We start from the raw sequence: 22589 nt of genomic DNA on the forward strand, positions 1-22589 counted from the left end.
CTTCATAAAACAAAAAAAAAGATTTATTTGCTGATGAAACTCTCTAAGTATAAAGAGAAGTTACTCTAAAATGCCTATTAGATTTCCTGTGAAATCGATAAATACCAGATGCCCCATATTTTATTGAATGTTTCCATCCTCACAAAAATGTTTGGAGATGCTAAAACATAGTGGAAGATGTTGGTCCAACGAATAATACTCGTGCATAAAGGTTACTATGGAAAGATTGTTCCTGGTAGTTGTATATTGCCCCTTCTGCATAAGCTTGATTTATTTAAAATACGAAGAAAAATAAAGTTAAACAAAACAACGCAACTCAGGACTTGTCCAGAGGAGTCGCGCCAAACTGTACAGTCAGAATGTGCCACAGTGAGAATAAAGCAAATCCGTGATCTAGACAATAATACTTAGAGAAGACACCAAAAAGCATGAAATAGAAAGAACTATTTTCCTATCTTAGTTGTGATCCACCAATTTGCAACATTGATTTTAAGAGGAAATATTATGATTTATTGTAATAAGGATTTCAAAAGTGCTAAAATAAAATACATTATTCACGTCAATACAATAATTTAACAAACATTTGCAACTAAACAAGTAATTTGGAACAAGAGTTTCCAAGAAAATTTCAACATTCGAGAAGTTGAATCTTGATCTTTTGTAGCCTCCCTACCACATCTTTCATGTTTGTCCTTTTTGCTGGAGATTTAGCACAACAATCTAATGCCACTTTCATGATCGATGTCACACAATCTAACTTCAAGTAATTATCATTTGGTGTTACCAAGTTAGCTCTACAACATCCATTATTGCCTCCGGGAGTGAATTACTCACCCATTGCTTCAAGCTAAGATCTCCCTCGAACATTTCATCGCTAGGCTTTCTCCTTGTAAATGTTTCCATCAACATGATTCTAAAACTATAGACATCACATTTTGTTGACACCAATCCTTCCAGTCCATAATCTACGATCAAACAATTAGTTTAAAGATGTAATTCTTGGTGAAAAAAAAGAAGAAGAGAGTATCAATGTTCAAAGCATAATCAAGAGAGACATACCGGTGCAATATAACCCAACGTTGCTAATGTTTTAGTGTATAAATCAATCTCATCTTCACCAAGTAGTTGTGAAATACCAAAGTCGCTTAGATGGGCAACCATATCCTCATCCAACAAGACGTTACTAGGCTTCAAATCACTATGAATCACGGCAGCGAGCACCCATGGTGGAGATAGTCCAACGTACAAGCCACATCTATCATTATGCTTAATCTCTGCATGATGTCTAAGAAGTAGTTATGCGAATACAAGCATTTCTCAAGACTCTCATTAGGCATATACTCAAGCACTAAAGCTTTAAAATCAAGGTTGGAACGACTAGTGATGACTTTTATGAGATTTCTATGGCGAAGACTGCGTAAAACTTCACATTCTGTGTCAAAACTCTTGAATGCCGCTTCCAATTGCAGATTGAACACTTTAACTGCAATAGGAGCCCCACTTCTTAGAATGCCTTTGTAGACAGAGCCAAAACTTCCAGAACCAATCAAATTACTCTCGCTAAGCGCATCAGTTGCTTGTGCAGCTCATAGTATGAAATTCTTCCTCTTGTTGAGATAGACAATGAATCAACTTTTTGAGGAGCTCTTTTACCTCTTCTATACCTTATCCATACAGACACAAATGTGATAGGAACAAATACAAGTGCAATTCCTAATAAAATAAATAGAACTAGCAATTTTTTCCTATTTGATTTGTGCTTTGATGCAATGGGGCATGGCGGGACACTAAATCTTGAAGGACCACACAATGCTTCATTGTAGATGAAAAACTGACTCGAAAGGTTCTTGAAAGGGCCGCTCGAGGGTACTTCACCATACAATTTGTTGAAAGAAACATTGAAATACTCGAGGTTTTGAAGTTTCTCCAGAGATTTGGAAATGATTCCCGATATATTATTATGAGAAAGGTCTAGGAACTCCAAACCTACCATGTTGCTCATTGCGGCAAGTATATATCCTTGCAACTTATTGTGTCTCAAAGAAAGTTGCTCTAGATTTTGTAATCCTCCAATTTCTCTAGGAATTCCATTTGAAAATTGATTCATTGACAGATCCATCTGTGCCACAACCTTTAGATTTCCAATTTCTGGCGGTAAAGAACCACCCATATTGTTTGACAATAAGTCAAGAACCAATAGATCTTTAAGATTCCATATGCTTGTTGGTATATTGGAACTCAATTTATTGGAACCCAGATGTATCTCTCTATGGGAAGTAACGTTCCCTAAACAATTCGGAAGAGATCCTAAAAGTTGATTTTGACCAAAGTAAATGTTACCCAATCTTTGCAATTTACATAGACTCTCTCCAATAAATCCTGTAAGAGTGTTTTCATTCAAGTTCAAGACCTAAAGGTTTGTCAAGTTGCCAATTGATGTGGGAATCGATCCAACCAAATTGTTTCCAGAAATATCAAGGATTGATAAGCTGCCTAAGTTTCTAACTTCATTTGGAATTCGTCCGTTGATTTTGCAACTTTGGGCATAAAACTTTAGAAGAGATGTGGAGAAGTTCCCTACAAAGACTGGAAGCATACGATTTAGAGGGTTCAAACCAAGAGAAAGTTCTATTAAATTTCTGCAACTGGTTAAGGAAGTTAGGATGCTTAATGATGAGTCGCTGGTTAGATTGTTTCTCTCCAAGCTTAGGACCTAGAGACGAGTCAAATATCCAAGAGAATTGGGAATCAAGCCTGTGAGTTTGTTGGATGAAAGATCTAGATTAGTAAGTTTTGAACAATTGGAAATAGAATGAGGTATAGTCCCAACAAGATTGGTTAAGCTGCTCAAATAAAGAATTTCTATGTTGGGTAAGACAGAACCTATGCTTGATGGTAGAGTTCCTGATAGATTATTGTCTATAAGAGAAATTATTCTCAGTCCTGATATGTTGAATATCTCCACTGGAAGTGAACTACTAAAATTATTAACCCCTAGAGCTAATTTCTCCAACTCAACAAGATTGATTATCTCTGTGGGTATTTCACCTGGCAACACATGAAGAAATAAGGATTAATGCTAATGAGTTTAACTTGTTAGTTCAATCTAGTACAAATTTTTTTTTTTTTTTTGGCTACCCTGTTGAATACGTACCGGTAAACCTGTTTTGTTCAAGATCTAGAACCTACATCTTAGTTAAGTTGCTAATCTCCCGTGGTAAGGATCCCTTGAGATTTTTCCCCAAAAGTGTAAGAAGTTGCAGTGAGGATATATTGAATATGAAGATTCCGGTAATCTGGTTTCTCTCCACCCCTAACTTCACCAAATTAACAAGATTTTCGAATTCTTGTGGAATTATCCCTGCAATTCATTTGTAATTAATTTTTTGTGGAATTAATTAGATACAATACAAGCGTTCATTAAGTCTTTCGGAAAGTGCAGTAAGAATGAATTTGTGTTTGTTAGCTGCATCCGCACTTGCGTTGGAGGTGTTTGAGAAATTGCCCAAAAGAAGAAACTAGTAATCTTTTTTGGACGCTCTTAAATGCTATTAGAGTGTGTTTTTAAAGTTTCTGTTTCTACAAGGGATTGGCACTGATATGTGCACTACACTTCACTCCCCGGGCTATTCTTTTGGTTATGCTTTGAGATACACAATTTCCCTTCTCTCTGTTGTAATTGCTTGTTTTCTGCTTTTGATTTGCACGTAATTGTCGAATAGAATACAGCGAAGATCGAAAATAAATTTTATTTCTATAGGTTCTGAACAGGATATGAAAACTATCTTGGAAAAAAGAAGTTCACCAACTACTACATGCTATTGTTGATATAACCAATGGATGCCTTTACCAACATCTAATCTGTTGGAACTTTTTTTTTTTTTTTTTTTTTTTTGGTAATTACTAAATAAAGTGCAATGTAAAGCTTGTTTTATGAAGGTTGTAAAGTTTGATGACGCAGGGGGTTCGATGTCGTAGTATGACTTGGTTTGTGTAACTTTTTGGGGTTATAATATGGCATCCGATTCTCTTTATATCTTGTCAAACTTATGACTTGGTTCAAAATTGCAATAGGTATGCTTAAATATGAAATTTTTATTGTTTATTTAGAGTTCTTTTGCTTAAATTCTGAAATGTTTGACTGCTGTTTTGTCGTGTTTTAAGCTGCATTTCCATTGTTTTTAGCTGCTAATTTTTGGCGGTTTAAGCTGCAGTTTCTTCTGGTTTTAGCTGCTGTTTTTTCCCCCATTTTAAGCTGCAGTTTCTGTTGTTTTTACCTGCAGATTCTTCAGTTTTTTGTTGTTGTGCTCAGACCTTGTCTGGAGGGTTCTTACAATTTTATTATTCTGTATGTAGGTTGTGCTGCCAAAATGGAACAGAGTCTTCTTATCAACGCATTCACGCCTCTAACTATAGAGTTGACTTGCAAAGTCCAGGCGGTGGAGAAATTCTGCCCGAGAGAAAGAAAAGACCAGTTCGTTCATTTCCAAGCAATAATCGTGCAAAGTGAAAACATGAGTTTACTATACCTCCGCAATGACATCATCGTCTAACGTCCACACAAATATTTGGACATTTCTTTTTTTCTCAGGTAATGGCAACTCCCTAGCTCTTATGCCAAGTACCCTGAAGGACTGTGAACATATTTCTGGCCAACTAGTGAACAAGAATAAATCTTGCTATTTGGTTGCTCCAAACACTAAATGCTGATAGAATCGAGGAATTAAACCAAATCATTGGCTTCAACAACATCAAGTTCCCTTTTAAATATCTTGGCTGTCCAATCTACTTGGGAAGAGAAAAGGTGGAATAGTTTAGTGATATAGTGGGCAAGATCACTGGAACGTTACTAGAATGGCAAGGAAAATTATTGTCTTATAGGGGTAGAGGTTTTCTTATTAAAGCAGTTTTACAAGCCATCCCTATTTACACCATTTCTGTGATTGAAGCAAATTAGGAGTTGCATTGCTAACTTTTTCCGGAGTGATGATTCAGGAACAGGGGCGGATTTATAGCCTTATTTATGGGACACGTGAATCCATGGTCTTTCCGCCAAAGTAGGTATTTTATGTACATAAGTCCTACAATTAATCTAATATTATCTCCTTGTACTCATGCTCTCAAAAGTGTTTGGATCCCCTCCAGTATCATTTGGTCCAGTTTCATTCAGTACTGTCTTTGATTTCTGACACGTGGCATCTGTAAAATCCAAAGGACTGGACTTCCTTCCCCTTTTCAACTCCTCTCTGTTTTCCATCCGCACTGACCGAACAAATTCTACTGTTAGAACACGATAGAGTATGATACCCACCAGTAGCTGCAAAATCAATAGTGATGCCTGCAATAAAAGTTGGTGGGTTTATTTTCTTCAGATAACTAAAACTTCTACTGTAACATCATTTCGAAAATGAATTTTTAGATACAAAAATTATAAATATGCAAAAAGAATCGTTGGTTGAAGATTCATATGTGGACTACAACAGAAAATAACATAAATTATTTTCATGTGAAGAAACCCAAGAAACAAATCATGGATTATCAATATAATATTTCCCATGACCTTGAATTTCTTTCAAAGTGGGAAAAGAAAGAATGTTTTCCTCCGGAGCTGCAGGATAAAATACTGGCAGGTGGAAGGATGTCTAGTCCCTTGGATTTAACAGATGCCACTTGTCGGAAATCGTAAACAGTACCGGATGAAACTAGACCAAATGGTACCGGAGGGGATCCAAACCCGAGTAAAAGTGTTGAAATTGATAATAAACAGTTAATGTATTTAGTAAAAAAATGTTGATAAACACTTTTTCTATTAAGATAATGAAAGTGTCCTCAAAGCTATGTTGAAAAAAATAATAATTTAAAAGTGTCTTTACATTAAAAAAAAAAAAAAGATGAATAAGGGAAATATAATAGAGAATATAATTTAAAGTAATGTTTTAGGAAGAGTATTTTAGAGATTATGATAAAATCATAAAAGGTTCAGTCAAACGAAAAGTGCTTATAAGCGGTAAAACTGTAAGATGGGGCCTGTATGTGGCCAACTTTTGGCTGATTTGGCTTATAAGCATTTTTATGTTTATCAAACACTTATATCAGCCAAAAATGTTTATAAGCTAGTTTGACCGGGCGCTTTCCCGAGGTGGAATGTCTTAGTTTTTTCTTGTTTGACCTGAAACCGATCGACTTGCTTGAGAATGTTCAGTGCTTTGAAATAAGGATATTCGATTGACTCGATTGGCTCTCGTTCTAGTTTGGCAGAAAGGTGAAAAACACAAAATTTTCTTCCTGGTTGGTGTACTAAGGCGAGGCGAATCCCAACCCTTCGTTAACTAGTAGCTTCCCAAGAGAGAACGCAATAATGACTCCGTACTAACACAACAAGGCTGGAAGAAAGAATTTTCCAGTCTCATTTATAAAAAGCAACTAAATGAATTACGTTCAATCTATCTTGTTTTCTTTGATTGCACGAGCTAGCCAGCAGGGGGAAAAAATAGTTTTTTAGCCCATTACAATTTTTTTTTTTTTTTATGAAATTTTACAAGAGATCTGGAAAAAAACACATAAGAGATCTGAAAGGTCATTTTTTTCTATTCAAACTATAAGAGGGCAAGAGATCTCATTTTCTCCCCGCAAGCCATCAAAAGAAAATTAAAGATGAGTCTCATAGGTGGGACTTAATTTTCTCACATGAACTATTTATATCAGATTGGTAAGTGATTGAGGGTTTGCGAAATTAATTGACCGCTAGTTTAAATCAGACTTCTATTTCGGTAAAAAAAAAAAAAAAATTACAATGATCAGTGCATAATTAAGCTTAGTCAAACACCCTCATGTCTTAAACAATCTTTTTTTTTTCCCAGTTAGAGCTTCTTCAGTTTGTTTTTGTTTGGAAAATTGTGGATATTCATGTTTGTATTTCCATTTCGTTGTCCAAATATTAACGACTTTCCAATTGCAAAAAAATAAAGGGGCGCTCAATTCTATTTTAAATTACTAGATGGCATATGTCTGACTTTATTATACAGATCTATTTGGATTATAGGAGTGTGTATATATATATCTATGTGTGTGTGTGTGTATAGTGTGTGTGTATATACATACACACACATATATATATGTATATATATAAACATATAAATATATGTTCAAAACACGATTAATATAACATTGTAGTTTGTGCTCCGTACCCAAAACTTTATATTATTAGTGTTTGCTACGAATACAAAATTTGCAAAAATTTATTAATACTTTTTAAAAGAGAAGACTTATTTAAAAAGAAACTATTTTTCTCTCTTTGAGGCAAAACAATAGCAATATTTAAGCATCAGTTGATACTTTGAATTTTAATTCGATTAATTTAAAGGTGTAAAATATTCTATTGTTAATGTACGTAGATTGGACCTAAATAATACTTATTATTTTTTATCAAATTTTGATTTGAATAATTTTAATTCAAATTATTAAATTAATTTTGCATGTTTAAAACGAAACAAAGTGGAAATTTGATTTTCTATTTAAACGAATAACTACTATTTTTTAATTTTTGGTGAATATTCTTGGTTTAGCTTATTTTACTTGTCATGTTGTCTTTTGCACTTTTTTTAAGGAACGTAAATTAGAATTATAATTTGACTAATTTACCTTATTTATTATTTGATCTCCATTTAATATTATTTTTTCTTTTATGACATTTAATCTCTTTTCACATTTATTAGAGTAAGAATGAAAATGAAAAAGTAATTAAATTCTATCTTATTTTAAAATATAAATATTTTAAGTATATTTATTTTAGTAAACATATCAAATAAATGACATGCGAAATAGCAAATACAACGATTAAATATCTAGATTAGATCTCACCAATATAAGAAAAAAAAGGTATTTAAAATTGTATGGTTTGGCTACTTAACCTTTTGAAGAAAAGCAATAATATGGGGTCCACGTTTTTTGCGGTACAATAATTTCATTTGCTCCAACTAATGGGTTGATACGCATGTGAGATGAATCCACCATTGACTTAATGGGGATATTTTGGGAATTACATGAATATTGTTTGATTTTTTAATATGGGGTACGCATTTTTTTTATATTGCTTGTTTTTTTAATATAGGGTCCATTTTTTTTTTATATCACTTGATTTTTTTAATATGAGGTCCACTTTTTTTAATTTTATTTATATTTACGTGAGTTTTGGAGGTGGCGATCCACTTTTTATTTTTTTTTTTTTTTAACATGAGCTTGGAGGTGGACGGCAAAACACACCGACTTTTTCTAATATAGTAAAAATGGTCCACTTTTTTTAATTTTATTTATATGAGTTTGGAGATGGTGGGATTCACTTTTTTTATTTTATTTACGATTTGGATGGACGGATCTAAACCACCCCAACTCATGCTTCTAATATAGTAAAGTAAAAAAATGTCTAACTCTTTGGTCCAGGGTAAATTTTATCGACAATTTTTGTTTGACAACTTGTTCCACTAAAACAAGATAAGTACCAGCAAAAAATGTCCAACTCATATATTAATATGTACTGTAAAATATTTTCCTATGAACCCCAAAAAAAGATTCCACGTGAGCTCGCCTGGTTTTTCTTTTTGTTTAGGGAAACTAGCAGTTTTAGTTTGTCAAATATCAATAAATTTTAATTTTTAGTCTTGTGATTTTTGATTAAGTATATTTAACAGTCTTGTGATTTTTGATATAACTATATTGATATAAGTCTTGTGGTTTTGAGACTTTAAATAGCAATGAGATCTCCCTTTTGCTCTTAATAATTTTTAATATCTTCTTAGGAAATTTTTCATTCTAATCGCTTTTAAGGAAAAAGGAAAAAATGTACTATTCTTCGTTTATCTGTCATATCAATACTAATACCACCAAATCATCCAAGTCTTGTATGTTTCAATGAGAATTATAAATATGGTGCAAAAATTCCTCTAATAAGCCAAATACTTATGCAAGTCAACCAAGTCTTACTTTATTTTCTGTATACTTCTTCGTCAATAGTCTTGTTTTCGTTTTCCATAGAATTGTGTGGTGAAAAGTTTTCCTACATTTATTAACTTATACTATACGCTCGAGAAATATTCTACATAATTAGCATATTTTATAGTTGATCATAATACATGTTTATTATCCTTTTATCTTTAGGACAGAATCTGGAGACTTTAATTTACATTCTAGTTACTTTTTGTAAAAGTTAATTTAGCACATTTTTATATGGGATGGTAATATAAAAGGAGTTTGTTTGAGTCATGGCTGAAGTAGCCATTACATATTGAATCAACAAGAGTGCTAAGTGAAAAGAAGTGAAAGCTTTCCCCATAAGCGCAAATGTTAGTAAGAACATGCAAAGACATGGCTAGTAAAAAATGGGGGTTTGAGACTTTAAACAGTGATGAGATCTCCATTTTGGCCCTGGAGCGAAGCTAGATGTTCGGCTACTAATTCGGCTGAACCCAATTGGTTTTGCTCAAACAATATATTTGTATTTTATAATTCAAGTATAACTTTGTATATGGCATGAATTATAAGTAGGAACATGGCATGGCTAGTAACCATATGGTTTTGAGACTTTAAATAGTGATGAGATCTTTATGGTCTTCATGATTTTAAAAAATATCATTTAGGAGAATTTTCATTCAAATCTTTTAAGGTAAAAGGAAAAACTACTTTTCTTCATCCATTCTGTCATCTTAACTGTGACTTTGTTAAGATGTTGCATACCACATATTAAATATTAATTTAACCTTTTAATAATAGTTTATATTTATTTGAAAATTTTGACTTGTTTCAGAGTATGTTTTTATGAATTTTTTAATTAAAGAATGCACAACATTAATTTTTATTAGCTGTTATCATTTTAGGGAATTTTTCAGGATATGTGGGCCCCAAAGACTTGAAAAAATTTGAGAAGATAAAAAATACATCAAGTCTTGCAACCGTAAATGTGGTGCAAAAATTCCTCCAATCAGCCAAAGACTTGGGCTTTATTTTCTATGAACTTCTTCTTGAATAGTCTTGTTTTTATTTTCTCTAGAATTGTGTGGTGAAAAGTAGTGCTACATTATTAACTTATACTGAACACGTGCTATATATATCGAGAAATATTTTTACATGATTAGCATATTTTATAGCTAATCATAACATGTTTATCCCTTTATATTATATCTCTAGGACAGAATCTGGAGACTTTTACACTTTTTGTAAAAAAGGATTGTTTGAGCCATGGCTGAAGTAGCCATTACATATTGAATCAACAAGGACTACTAAGTGAAAAGAGGTGAAAGCTTTCCCCATAAGTGCATATATTAATTAGCAAGACATGGCTAGTAACAAGGGTTTTTATTAGACTTTTGTTTTTATTACACTAGGGGTTAGAGAACGGGAAATGGGGGAGGGGATTACAAGGTGAGCTCACCATCAAGGTAAATGTTCAGGTAGTCAACTAACTGAGCTACTAAGATCCCCGTTTTTAAGACTTTAAATAGTGATGAGATCTCCTTTGTGGTCTTCATGATTGTTTTTTTCAAAAATAATAATAATAATCTTTTAGAAGATTTTTCATTCAAATCTCTTTTAATGTAAAAGGAACAATTACTTTTCTTCATTCATTCTGTCATATCAGTATTAATGTATAACACATTTTAATATTAATTTAACTTTTAATAATTGTTTATAATTTATTTGAAATTTTGACTTGTTTCAGATTATGTTTTTATGAATTTTTTTTTTAACCATAGAATACAGGTTTTTAACCATACACAACACATATTTGTATGGTTGTTGTCAATTTAGGGAATTTTCCAGGTTATGTGGCCCCAAAGACTTGACAAGCTGGAGAAGACTAAAAATACACCAAGTCTTGCAACCCTAGATGTGGTGGCAGAGGTCTTCTAATCAGTCCAAAGATTTTTCAAGTTGCTTTTTACTAAAGGCATGTACACTAGCTAACATAGTTTAATTATAATTGATTCTAGTTACTTTTTAGGTACTCCCTCCGTTTCATAATAAGTGTTTTTTTAGACATTTTACTTTTTTTCAAAATAAGTGGTGTTTTAGAATTTCAAGAATACTGTGAGCAGATTCTTTCAAAATTGCCCTTTTTTAAATTATCAAAATTTCAATACCCAAAGTTAACTTAAAAAGTAGTAAGTAAAATTTAATTAAGGGTAAGTTAGAAAAAACACTCTTAATTTTTTAGAAGTGAATAATTTCTTAAAAGGTGTACATGAGCTAAAAGAACCATTTATTATGAAACGGAGGGAGTCATATTTATGACAAGGAAAAGGAGAAAAATCTGGACAAGGAAAACATATAGTTCGCGTCTCGAGCCACTACGTTCACTGGGCAGAGACTTTGATCATCAATTAACTATTAAGTATGAATCTTGAATTAAATTTAAAACAGTTTTTTTTTTTTTAAATTGCAATAGGATTGAATATGGACAGTTCTTTAATCTAGGCAATTAGGAATAGATTTGTGGTTAATATTAAAGTATGCTTAATCTTCTTGCTGAATGATTTTACCGATATTATTGATTTATTCTGGTTAATTCTAATTTCATAAAAATATTAATCTTATTAGATTATTCATGATAGCTTTTCTTGCGTATAAGATTGTTCCTAATAGTTTAATTGCAAGCACTGAAGTGACATTTGCTGCCTACTGTTTTCATAAAGTTTGATTTATTAGAAATATATAAAGAAAATTGAACTATATAAAAAACTCTGGAATTGTGCGTAGGGTTTGTGCCAAAATATACAATTAGGATGTGACTTCATGAGTAAAATCAAATCTACACATACTCAAGATAAAATCACTAAAGCAAATGCGATATCCGGGCAATAATTCTTAGAAGAGTTTCTAAGAATTTTCTCAACATGAAAGAAGTGGAACCTTGACTTTTATTAGCCCCAAAGACTTGACAAAATTTGAGAAGATCAAAAATATACCTAGTCCTGCAACCGTAAATGTGGTGGCAAAGTTTTTTTTTTTTTTTTTTTTTTTTTTTTTTGGCGGGGATTGACCTTCATTTGGGGTGGTCTTTAATTTTTGCCCATCAAATCGGTGTCTTTAAGTTTTGCCCTTCGCCTAATACCCCGAGGTTGTGGGTTCGACCCCAGCTCGCTTAAAAAAAAAAATCGCAGAATTTCATAAGGCGACTACGCCACCCCCGTCCATGCAAATTCTGCCTAACTCTGCCCATGTAAATTCTGCCTTAAGGCCCAAATTTTGCCTTGCATGGGTAGATTTGCAAAACTCTGCCTTATGATTTTTTTTTTTTTTTTTAAATTTTGACTGAGCGGGGGTTCGAACCCCAAATCTCATGATATTAGGCGAACGGCAAATATTAAATACCACCAATTTAATGGGCAAAAATTAAAGACCACCCCAAAAATAAGGGCATTCCTGCGAATTGCCCAAGTTATTCCTCTAATCAGTCCAAAGACTTTCCAAGTTTTCCTTCTACTAAACGCATGTACACTAGCTAGCTACATTGAGAATTTTTACGTGATTAGCATAATTTATAATTGATTCTAGTTACTTTTTATATATGACAATGTGAAAAATATTTACACTCTCAATCAAGATAATGCATGAGTTAGCAATTATTCTATTGTCGTTTAATATCTCGACGAGACTATATATGCAAGGATGGCAATGTGACAAGGTGGACGCGAAGCTGGAAGGTGAAGTTTAGTCTTTAGGACGGATTGGGCGGGGCGGTCAAAGCTATGATCAGATTTTCAAGACTATGTGGCACGTGATGGGCAGGGTTAGGAAATGACCAAAAAAATTCAAATGTTAATTTAGCGCATTTTCTACATAAGTGGCACTACATATTGAATCAACAAGATTGCAAAGAGAAAAGAGGTGAAAGTTTTCCTCATAAGTGGAGAAATTAGTAAGAACATGGCACATGGCTACTAGCAATGGGGTTTTTAAGACTTTAAATAGCCATGAGATTCCCTTTTTAGCCTTCATGATTTTTAGAATATTTTTCTAAGGAGGTTTTTCGTCATTAATCATTCTGTCATCTCAATATTAATAGTCCAACTAATTAATCGAGCTCAAAGAAACAAAAGTGTGACTGTTTAGCCTAAAATTCGTTTACTAGGCCAACCAGTTAAATTGTTAATAATAAGGTCCCAAGAAACATAGTTAATCCAAATTATGTAATACACATGTTACCATACTTGCTTTTGAAATTGTTCTAGTCATCGCAGTTCTTGATCATTGTTCACCGCTCACCGGCCGAAAAACACAATAAGAATATCTTTATCTCTTCTTTTATCAATTACTTCAGTTTGGTTTATCATATCCTGTAATTTTCGTATCGTTATCTCAATTGCATTCACTTATCAAGGGTAAACAAGATTTGGATTAATTACGTTGCTTGCAACCTCATTATTAATAATTTAACTGATTGACCTAATATACAAATTAGGTTAAACAGTGACTTTGTTAAGATTTTGCGCAGCATTTAGAGATTTAACACCTGTAGGTTAAACAGTGACTTTGTTAAGATTTTGCACAGCATTTAGAGATTTAATACCTTTGGCTGTTATCCTTTGAATCTTCAGTTACTTGGCCCAGAGGACTTGACCAACTTGAAAACGTAATTGTGGTGGCAAAATTATTCCTCTAATTAGTCCAAACCCCAAAGACTTGTACAAGATTGCAACTCAACCAAGTCTTGCTTTCATTTTCTCCCCAACGGTGTGATGAAAAATAGTGATATATCTACTAAAACTTTATATACGCTTAGCTAAGTATACCCAATTGAGTTAATGTATTATTTTTTGCTAACAGAGTATTAATTTGATGCTTTAGGAACAAAACAATGCTGTTGGAAAGGAAAAAAGGGGGGGAAACTGGACAAGGGAAACAGGTTGCGTCGCCAGCCACTGTGTTCACTGGGCAGAAACTTTGATCATCAATTAACTTCTATGTATGAATCTTGAACTGAATTTAAAAAAGATATTGCAATAGAACTGAATATGGTCAGTTCTTTAATCTAGGCAATTAGGGAATCGTTTTGTGGTTAAGATTAAAATATGCTTAATGGGCTTGCTTAATGATTTTATAGATATTATTGATGTATTCTTGTTAATTCTAATTCCATGAAAATATAGGCGTTAGATTATTCCCGATAGTTTTTCTTTCGTAAAAGGTTGTTTTTCTCGACATGAAAGAAGTTGAATCTTGACGTTTCTTTATCATCACTATATCAAAACGGTTAGCTTCTTTTGAATTGGTCATCAATAGAACCATCGGTTCTTTAGAATCTAACATCGGAACCACCTTTAAAGTTACCTTGTCTGGTTCTGATTCACTCGTTCATTCAATACTGCTACAATCGAAGCACACATTTATCGACATGCTTTTTTAGTTTGTTAGGTTTCCAACCCATGAACTTGGTAGCAGATGATTCAGACGATGCATGGTTGTGTTCTGAATCCAGTCATCAACACATCTCCTAACATACTCGTCAATCCTTCTTGCAGGAGATTTAACACATCAATCTAGTATGACTTTTATGACAACACACAATCTAACTTCTTCTTTAACTGATGGTTAGTTGAATTTTTGTCACGACCCAATTTACAAGCCGTGAAGGCACTAACTCCCCCGAATCAGTAAGCCATCCACAACCTCATTTTAGAACAATTTAAGTAGGTATTAAGTGCAGAAATAATCATTCGAGTTAATTTATAAGAACTTAAGCGTTTATAATTATAAAACATGATTCTCATTTAATACAACTCCCAAAACCTAGTGTCACTAGTACAAGAACTTCTAAGATTTGACACAAGTCTAGAGTAATACTTAAATACACTGCCTGAAATAGGAAAGACAGAATTAAAGACAAGAGAGAATCTGGTGCTACAAATCTGCGTGTAACTCCCCCTGATCCTCCGCAACAGTCTCCACCTCGGCCGGTAGAGCATCCTCGAGGGCTGTAGCGCGGTTACCGAACCTGCACACAAAAAGGTGCAGCAAGTGCAGCGTGAGTACAAAAACAATGGGTACTCGGCATGCATCGTCGACCGACTCGATCCAGAACAGAGACGAGGACTAGTCTACGAACTGCCATCACCACACTTAACCGCCATTAGTCCACAATAATAATAATAATAATAATCGAGTAAATTATCTTATTCTCAAGTTCTAAGCCTAAGTGGGAGCTTCTAATCCTCAAGTTCCACAGCTAGCCCACGAGTATGTAACTTCTCTATTCATCAAATAACACAATTGAGCACTTAAGCATAAATCAGACAACAACACAAGTAATTCATAATCAAGAATTAATGGTATGATATGCAATGTTAGCCACTCCGCACATAGCCTAGATCTGGCCTCTTTCATTCATTTTCTTATCATATGTTTCCACAATCTTTATCATCAATCTTTTACGTCAACCTTTCTATCAAGGTAGTCATATATTCGGCAAAGACCTCGAACTTCCATCAACCTTTCCATATATATCCTTCCCTCAATCTTTCCATTGGGACCATATCACAATGTCATGGAAAATATATGATGGAATAAATGTATGAGGGCCAAACATGACAATAATCATAAGGGGTGAATAATCACAAACAACATTTGAAATCAACAATCAATATCAGTCATCAACATAAATCACACAATGAAGAATGTATGTAATGCAATGCAATGTCATGCAATGCAAGGCCTTTGTTTTCACTTCCCGCTATTCACACGGTCGAATATTAACGAATCGTGACCTATGGGGGCTCATGAGGCCCATATATCCCCGCTCCGGTAATTTCATCGGATCACGGACCGCTCCGATAGCAACCTCAGATCACGAATTCATCATATCATATCATATCTCGATAACCTGTCTCATAGCCAACCGGGCTCAAGTACCAACATCATGTGCCAATACCATCACTCGTCCAGAACCAGATCCCATCGGACTCACATCATATCCTCAAATCATGGCCATGAATGCATATAAAGAATGAATATGGCATACTCCAAGTCATGAATAAGAGTGTAAACATGGAAATCATCAAAAGCATGTTCTCAACATCATAAAGGCTTCACCTTATTAGTTATTTCATTACAACGAGGATATATTAGTGATATGCACATAAACAAGCAAGATAGGCAGATATAATAAAAGACATAAAGTACAGGCATCGGACCCCAATCACAAATCCAAAGGATCATACTATTCTATCAGTTAGTGCCCAGATATGGCATCCAGACCAACTATACAATTGAAATTGCACAAGTACCCAAACATGATGACCGGTATCCGATACAGGTGCTCGTCACCTCACATGTATCGGAACCTCCATAGAACCCCGTTACCCTCTTATTTAGGTTCATTTTAACTAAACAACGTCCTAAAAAGAGTGCAAGGTCTCAACATGCCTGAAAAATAGCAATCCGAAGCTCAACGATCTCCACACAACCTTCTTCCTTCTTCAAATCCTTCGAACGATCCTAGACTGATCAAATATGGGTTATACACGAGTCTATTGATATCCATGTTGCCATATAAAACCTAATTCCGAAATAAAACCCAATATTAGGATTTTCGGACCCAAAAGGGTAAAACAGTAAATTCATCCCAACATCACGTTACCCATGATCTAAATATATTAGATACCAAGAATCATCCATTTTTATCCATGGATTCATGCTTAATTTTGAATTCTCGAATTTTCCATCTTAGGGTTAAAAACCCCTAATTTAATCTCTTCAAGTCAACATTCTAAGCATGGATTTCATAAACTAATCTCATGTATAATCATAATTCGAAGTTAGAAGACTTACCCACTTGGTTCTCTCTGTAATTCTTCCAATTCTCTTCCAAAATGCTCTCAACACTTTAGGTTTTAGAATGGTGTTTCTAAGGAAGAACACAATAAAACTCACATTTTGTACAGCGATTAGCGCTGCGCTAACTTAAGTTCGCCCCGGCGCACATGTACCGGTGGACAATTCCTCGCCTCAGTGAAGTCCTCACAAATATCTTAACTCCGCACTGGCGGAACCAAGCTCATTGGGGCGCACGCGCTCCTACGGGAAAATCTTCGCAGGGGCGGACCGTGCCTAATTTCACTGAATCTCGCTCCTGCGACCCTCCGCTCGTTGGAGCACGTCCACAGGGGCGGAACCCTCTTGCATCTGCGCACAACACCAGAATCCAGAAAATCTATTTTTTGACTCTCATTCCCCGAAATCCCGAGACTTTCACGGAACCTCCCTCGATACCAACCAAATATGCAAACATATGTAAAAACGCGCTACAAACTCACTCGTGCACTCGGAATTCACAAAAGAGGTCTCGTTGACCAAGTCAACCCCGAACGGGCAAAACCAACTTTCCAACCAAAAGACCAAAACGCCCCTGAATCCCTTGGGAACCGAACCAAAAACACCACCAGCTTATAATTGACATTCCCGAGCTAATGGAATTGACAAAATTCTCAAAAAGACTCATTTACCACCAATGTTAACTTTAGTCAACCAAACACTTAAAAGCTTTCAAAAATATAATTTCCTTAACCTAAACGCATCCAACTACCTCGGGAAGCGTACCGACCAATCCCACTAATCAAACATACTCGAAAATAGCTAGGGAAAGGGTCAACAGGGGTAGAATAGTCAAAACGTCCAAAACGACCTAACGGGTCGTTACAATTTTTACAGCTAATTACATTAACTAGGGTAATTAGTGAGATTTAAGTAATACATGAGCTAGAGTTCATGTGAATTTGTGATTCTATGACCACCATTGATCACATTTACTTGTTTTGTTAATTAGTTTATATATTTTTATATATTAGGTGTTGTTATTCCCGAATTAAAATTGTTTGACATGGCATAGGAGGAATAATCCCATAACTAACTAGTCACCTTAGTATATTCTTCCTTGTGAGATTCGACCCTTACGCTGGCCATTTCAATTAGACTCTAGTTTATTTTCATAAAAATGTGGATAATCACGTGATCCATGAGTTTGGAGCGTATTGGACCTCATTACAAGCATTTTCAATACTATAATCGGATGGACAAATGGAAATTAATTTTACGAGCATTAAAAAGAGTCAAGGAAAACTATGAATAAGGCTTACCTTCTGAGATTTAAATCAGGGGCGAAGCTACAATGCTTGTTACGGGTTTGGCAGAACTCAATAACTTTAACTTAAACCCTATATTTGTGTTAAAATTTTTATTTAATAGGTAAAAATTAATATATTCAAAACCCAATAAGCAAAAACAATTACACCATTCATTTCAATTGATGTGAACTTATTTTCTTATTAGTCCGTGCCAAAAAGAATGATCAATTTCTATATATTTGGAAACAATTTAGCCACACAAACTATATGCAACTCATTTAATACCACAAATTTAATAATCTTCTCTTCTTTGTTAAACTTTGTGCCCAGTCAAAACCATTCACATAAATTGAAACAGAGGGAGTATTATTCAAAACCCATAAATAAAAAAACCTCCTCTGTTTATAATGGTACAAAAAACTAAAATTCTAAACCAATTATGGACTTTCCATTACCTCACCTCCATTTTGGCATGACTTGCATTTGTGCTTCATTTTAAGTGGTTTTATCATCAATGAAGCTTTACATTCAACTTATTTGACGACATCACACTCAAGTATTAAATCTATCCTTTATGCCATTTCAATACGCTTTATGCTCTCTCTTGATCCAATTATGAACTACTCCTCCTAAGTGTCGGGTTTTCTTTTATTGCTTAGGGACGAAATCGACACTGATAAAACGATTAGTAAATGTTTAAAATCTTGCTGTCCACGAAATTTCTACAAATTGATTGTGTTTCTACTAAGTCTCAGGTGTTCAATGTCTGTTAACTCTAAAGTGTATGCATGAGTGATTTATGTTAAATATCTGTGATATCATCACATAATCATTGTAATTGTAATGGAAGAACACAAACTATACGAAGAACAGTTGAGAGAAAATGAAAAAATATTGAGCAAGTTTGTGGAATGAGAAAATATCTTCCATTGATCATTCAACTACAAAGAGTGTATGTATATATACAAGTTTAATCACCTATACTAATCTATCCAGCTGTACATTAGCTGGCCCACTAACTTAATCATAATAACTAACTACAAATCCTAACTAACTAACTGTGCCAGCTTAGCAGCTCAGCTTCAAGGAACTGCAAAGACACTTGAGCAGTTCCTCTATACCCCCTCCCCCAGCTAGGGGTAATGAAGATGTTCATCAGCCTTAGCTTGGATAAAAGTTAGCCATCTTTGTGAACATGTGTGAGGGCCTTGGTAAGTATATCAGCCTGTTGTTCTGAAGAGGACAAATATACTAGCTGAACCAACTTCAATTGAACCTTTTCTCGGATGAAATGGCAGTCGATGTCTATGTGTTTGGTATGTTCATGAAAGACAGGGTTAGCAGCTATTTGGATGGCTGACTTACTGTCACATGATAGGAACATGGAACCGAACATCAACCCCAAGAGACTTGAACAAATTAATCAACCAAACAAGCTCAACAACAATGGTAGCCAGGCTTCGATATTCAGCTTCTGCAGAACTTTTGGATATGGTAGCCTGCTTTTTGGATTTCCAGGAAATGAGTGAAGAACTAAATTTGACAAAGTATCCAGTGATGGACTTGCGAGTATTGGGGCAAGATGCCCAATCAGCATCACAAAATGCCTCCAAAATATTGCAATCAGCAGCCTTCATAAGAACCCCTTAACCAGGAGAGTTCTTCATATATTGCACAACTCTGACTGCAGCATTCATATGAGAGCACTTGGGAGAGTGCATAAATTGGCTTAGGCATTGAACAGAAAATGTTATATCAGGCCTGGTGTTGGTCAGGTAGAGCAGTCTACCAATTAACCTCTGATAAGCACAAGGATCTGGTAAGGGTGTGTCATCATGAGGACCAAAATGGGAGTCAAATTCAGCAGTGGTCAGTTTATGGTTCAACTCCATTGGTGCTTTCATGGACTTAGCACCAGCAAGGCCAAGATCAGAAATGAGCTCAAGAGCATATTTCCTCTGATGCATGAGGATCCCTTCTGAACTTCTAGCAAATTCTATACCCAAACAATACTTTAACACACCTAGATCCTTGATCTTAAAAGAAGACTGAAGAGCAGTTTTAGTAGCAAGGATCAGGCTATCATTATCACCTGTGATGAGTAGGTCATTAATATAAATCAAGACTAAGACTGTGTGACCAGAATCATTCTTAATGAATAGTGAATAATCTAGATGACTTTGCACAAAACCATAGGAATTAAGTGCAGTAGTGAGCTTAATGTTCCACTACCTAGAAGCCTGTTTAAGGCCATACAAAGACTTGAGCACTCTACAAACTTGGGATGAACCAGAGGTGGATTTGAACCCTTGAGGAAAGTCCATGTATACCTCTTCATGGAGATCTCTTTGTAAAAAAACATTGAATATATCCATTTGTTGGATGGCCCAGTTCTTGGCTGCAGCAACATAAATAATAGCTCTTACAGTGACCATCTTCACCACTAGGGAAAATATCTCTTGATAATCCATACCCTCCTTTTGATTGTAACCTTTTGCCACCAACCTTGCTTTGAACCTTTCAACCTCTCCTGATTTTTTGTACTTAATCTTATATACCCATTTGCACCCAATAGCCTTCTTGCTAGGAGGAAGTGAAACCACAGACCAAGTGTGATTATCCTCTAAAGCCTTTATCTCTAACTGCATTGCCTCAACCCATCTAGGGTCCTTGATGTCACTGGAATAAGAGTGTGGTTCAGTCTCTGCAGAAAAGTTAGCAATATAACTTTGATAGTAAGAAGACAAGTATTTGTAACTCAGCACATCTAACAAAGGATAGGAGCAAGCACTGGCACTAGGTCCATTCTTCTGCTTGCTATTAAACAAGGTAACATAGTCTTTCAACCAAATGGGAGGTTTAATTTCTCTAACAGGCCTGGATGCACCATGATCATGAGTAGTTGGTACAATCTCATGGTGATTGGCATGCTCATCTTAGTCTGCAATATCCATCAGGGTAGGAACAACTTCCTCATTGAACTCTGCATGATGATCTAACTCATGAGTTGGATCAGGAATTGGCATCTTCTGAATAAGTGGACAAGAACAGTTGTATCCTCTACTGTAGGTGAGATATGTGGTGATGATACAGGACTGAGCACAGGTGAAGCATGAGATATGCCATGAGGGGAGAGGAAGTGAGAGAACCACCAATACCATCACTACTAATGGTGTTCTGAAGATTTTTGAAAGGAAAGATAAGTTCATGAAATACAACATCTCTATTAATGAAACATATCTTATTGACAAGATCAAAAAGCTTATATCCTTTGTGATGCAAACCATAGCCAAGTAAAATTGCCTTAACTGCCCTAGGACTAAACTTGTCTTCTTTAGGTAACTTAGTTGCATAGCAAAGGCAACCAATGACCCTCATATGTTGTAAGGATGGTGTTCTGTTGTAAAGCATTTCAAATGGAGATTTTAACTCCAAACTAGATGAGGGAATTCTGTTAAGAACATATGTTGCACTTTCAATGCAACAACCCCAGATTTTATCAGGTAAGCATCCTTGGAATTTAATAGCCCTGGCAGTTTCTAAAATTTGCCTATGTTTTCTCTCTACCACCCCATTTTGCTGTGAGGTGAAGGGACAAGAACTTTGATGGATTATCCCATGCATTTTAAAAAGTTCACCACATGACTGATTAAAGAACTCAGATCCATTATCTGATCTGAACATTTTGACCTGTTTGCCAAACTGATTTGAGACCATTACAAGGAAAGATTTTAACAATTCAGCCACATCTGATTTCACCCTTAATAAAAAAGTCCAAGTCCATCTAGAAAAATCATCAACTAGAGTCAAGAAGTATTTCATTCCATTATAAATGGTGGTTTTATAAGGACCCCATACATCCATGTGAATCAAGTGAAAAGATTTAGTCATCCTAATCGTCTCAAATGATGTCTTGAAAAAAAGTAAGACATAAATAATAGAGGAGTCTCCGAGGTCAGCGGACGCTATGCTTACCCTGGGAACTCAAGTAAAAAGCTGAGAAGTCGATCAGCCACGAGTCAGAGAAGTCGATCCGACCTGGTACTCTGCATTCATAAAAGAATGCAGCAAGTGCAGGTCAGTACAAACACAGTACTGGTAAGCATCATCGGCCGACCAAGCATAGATAACACAATTCAGAACATAAGCAGATAGCAAGGAATTCGATAAGTATAAGATAATACAATCACAGCCAATTAGCCGTCATCACCTATCTAAAACATCTAACCCCAATTGTACCGAGTCTAAATGAGTCAATCCAATTCAATCATCACCAGTAAATACCAAATCATCCTAAGTAAATGTTAGATCTTCGTAACAACCATAAGTGCAATGCAATGCCCGATGCATCAAAGCAATATAATGCAAAATGTATGAATGTAATGCCGCGCCATGCAAATGAGTGTACACATGTACTCCAGACAAAAATATCGATGTCTCGGCAGCACAACCTAGCGTGACTCGCAAATTTTAAGTGCC

General features: G+C 35.0%; 1 pseudogene; it reads right to left on the reverse strand.

Moving 5' to 3' along the window:
- Window positions 1-316: 316 nt before the first annotated feature.
- Window positions 317-5257, reverse strand: LOC132038227 (receptor kinase-like protein Xa21; annotated as a pseudogene).
- Window positions 5258-22589: the final 17332 nt, after the last annotated feature.

This window comes from Lycium ferocissimum, chromosome 11, assembly GCF_029784015.1.
Source record: "Lycium ferocissimum isolate CSIRO_LF1 chromosome 11, AGI_CSIRO_Lferr_CH_V1, whole genome shotgun sequence".
Taxonomy (NCBI): Eukaryota; Viridiplantae; Streptophyta; class Magnoliopsida; order Solanales; family Solanaceae; genus Lycium; species Lycium ferocissimum.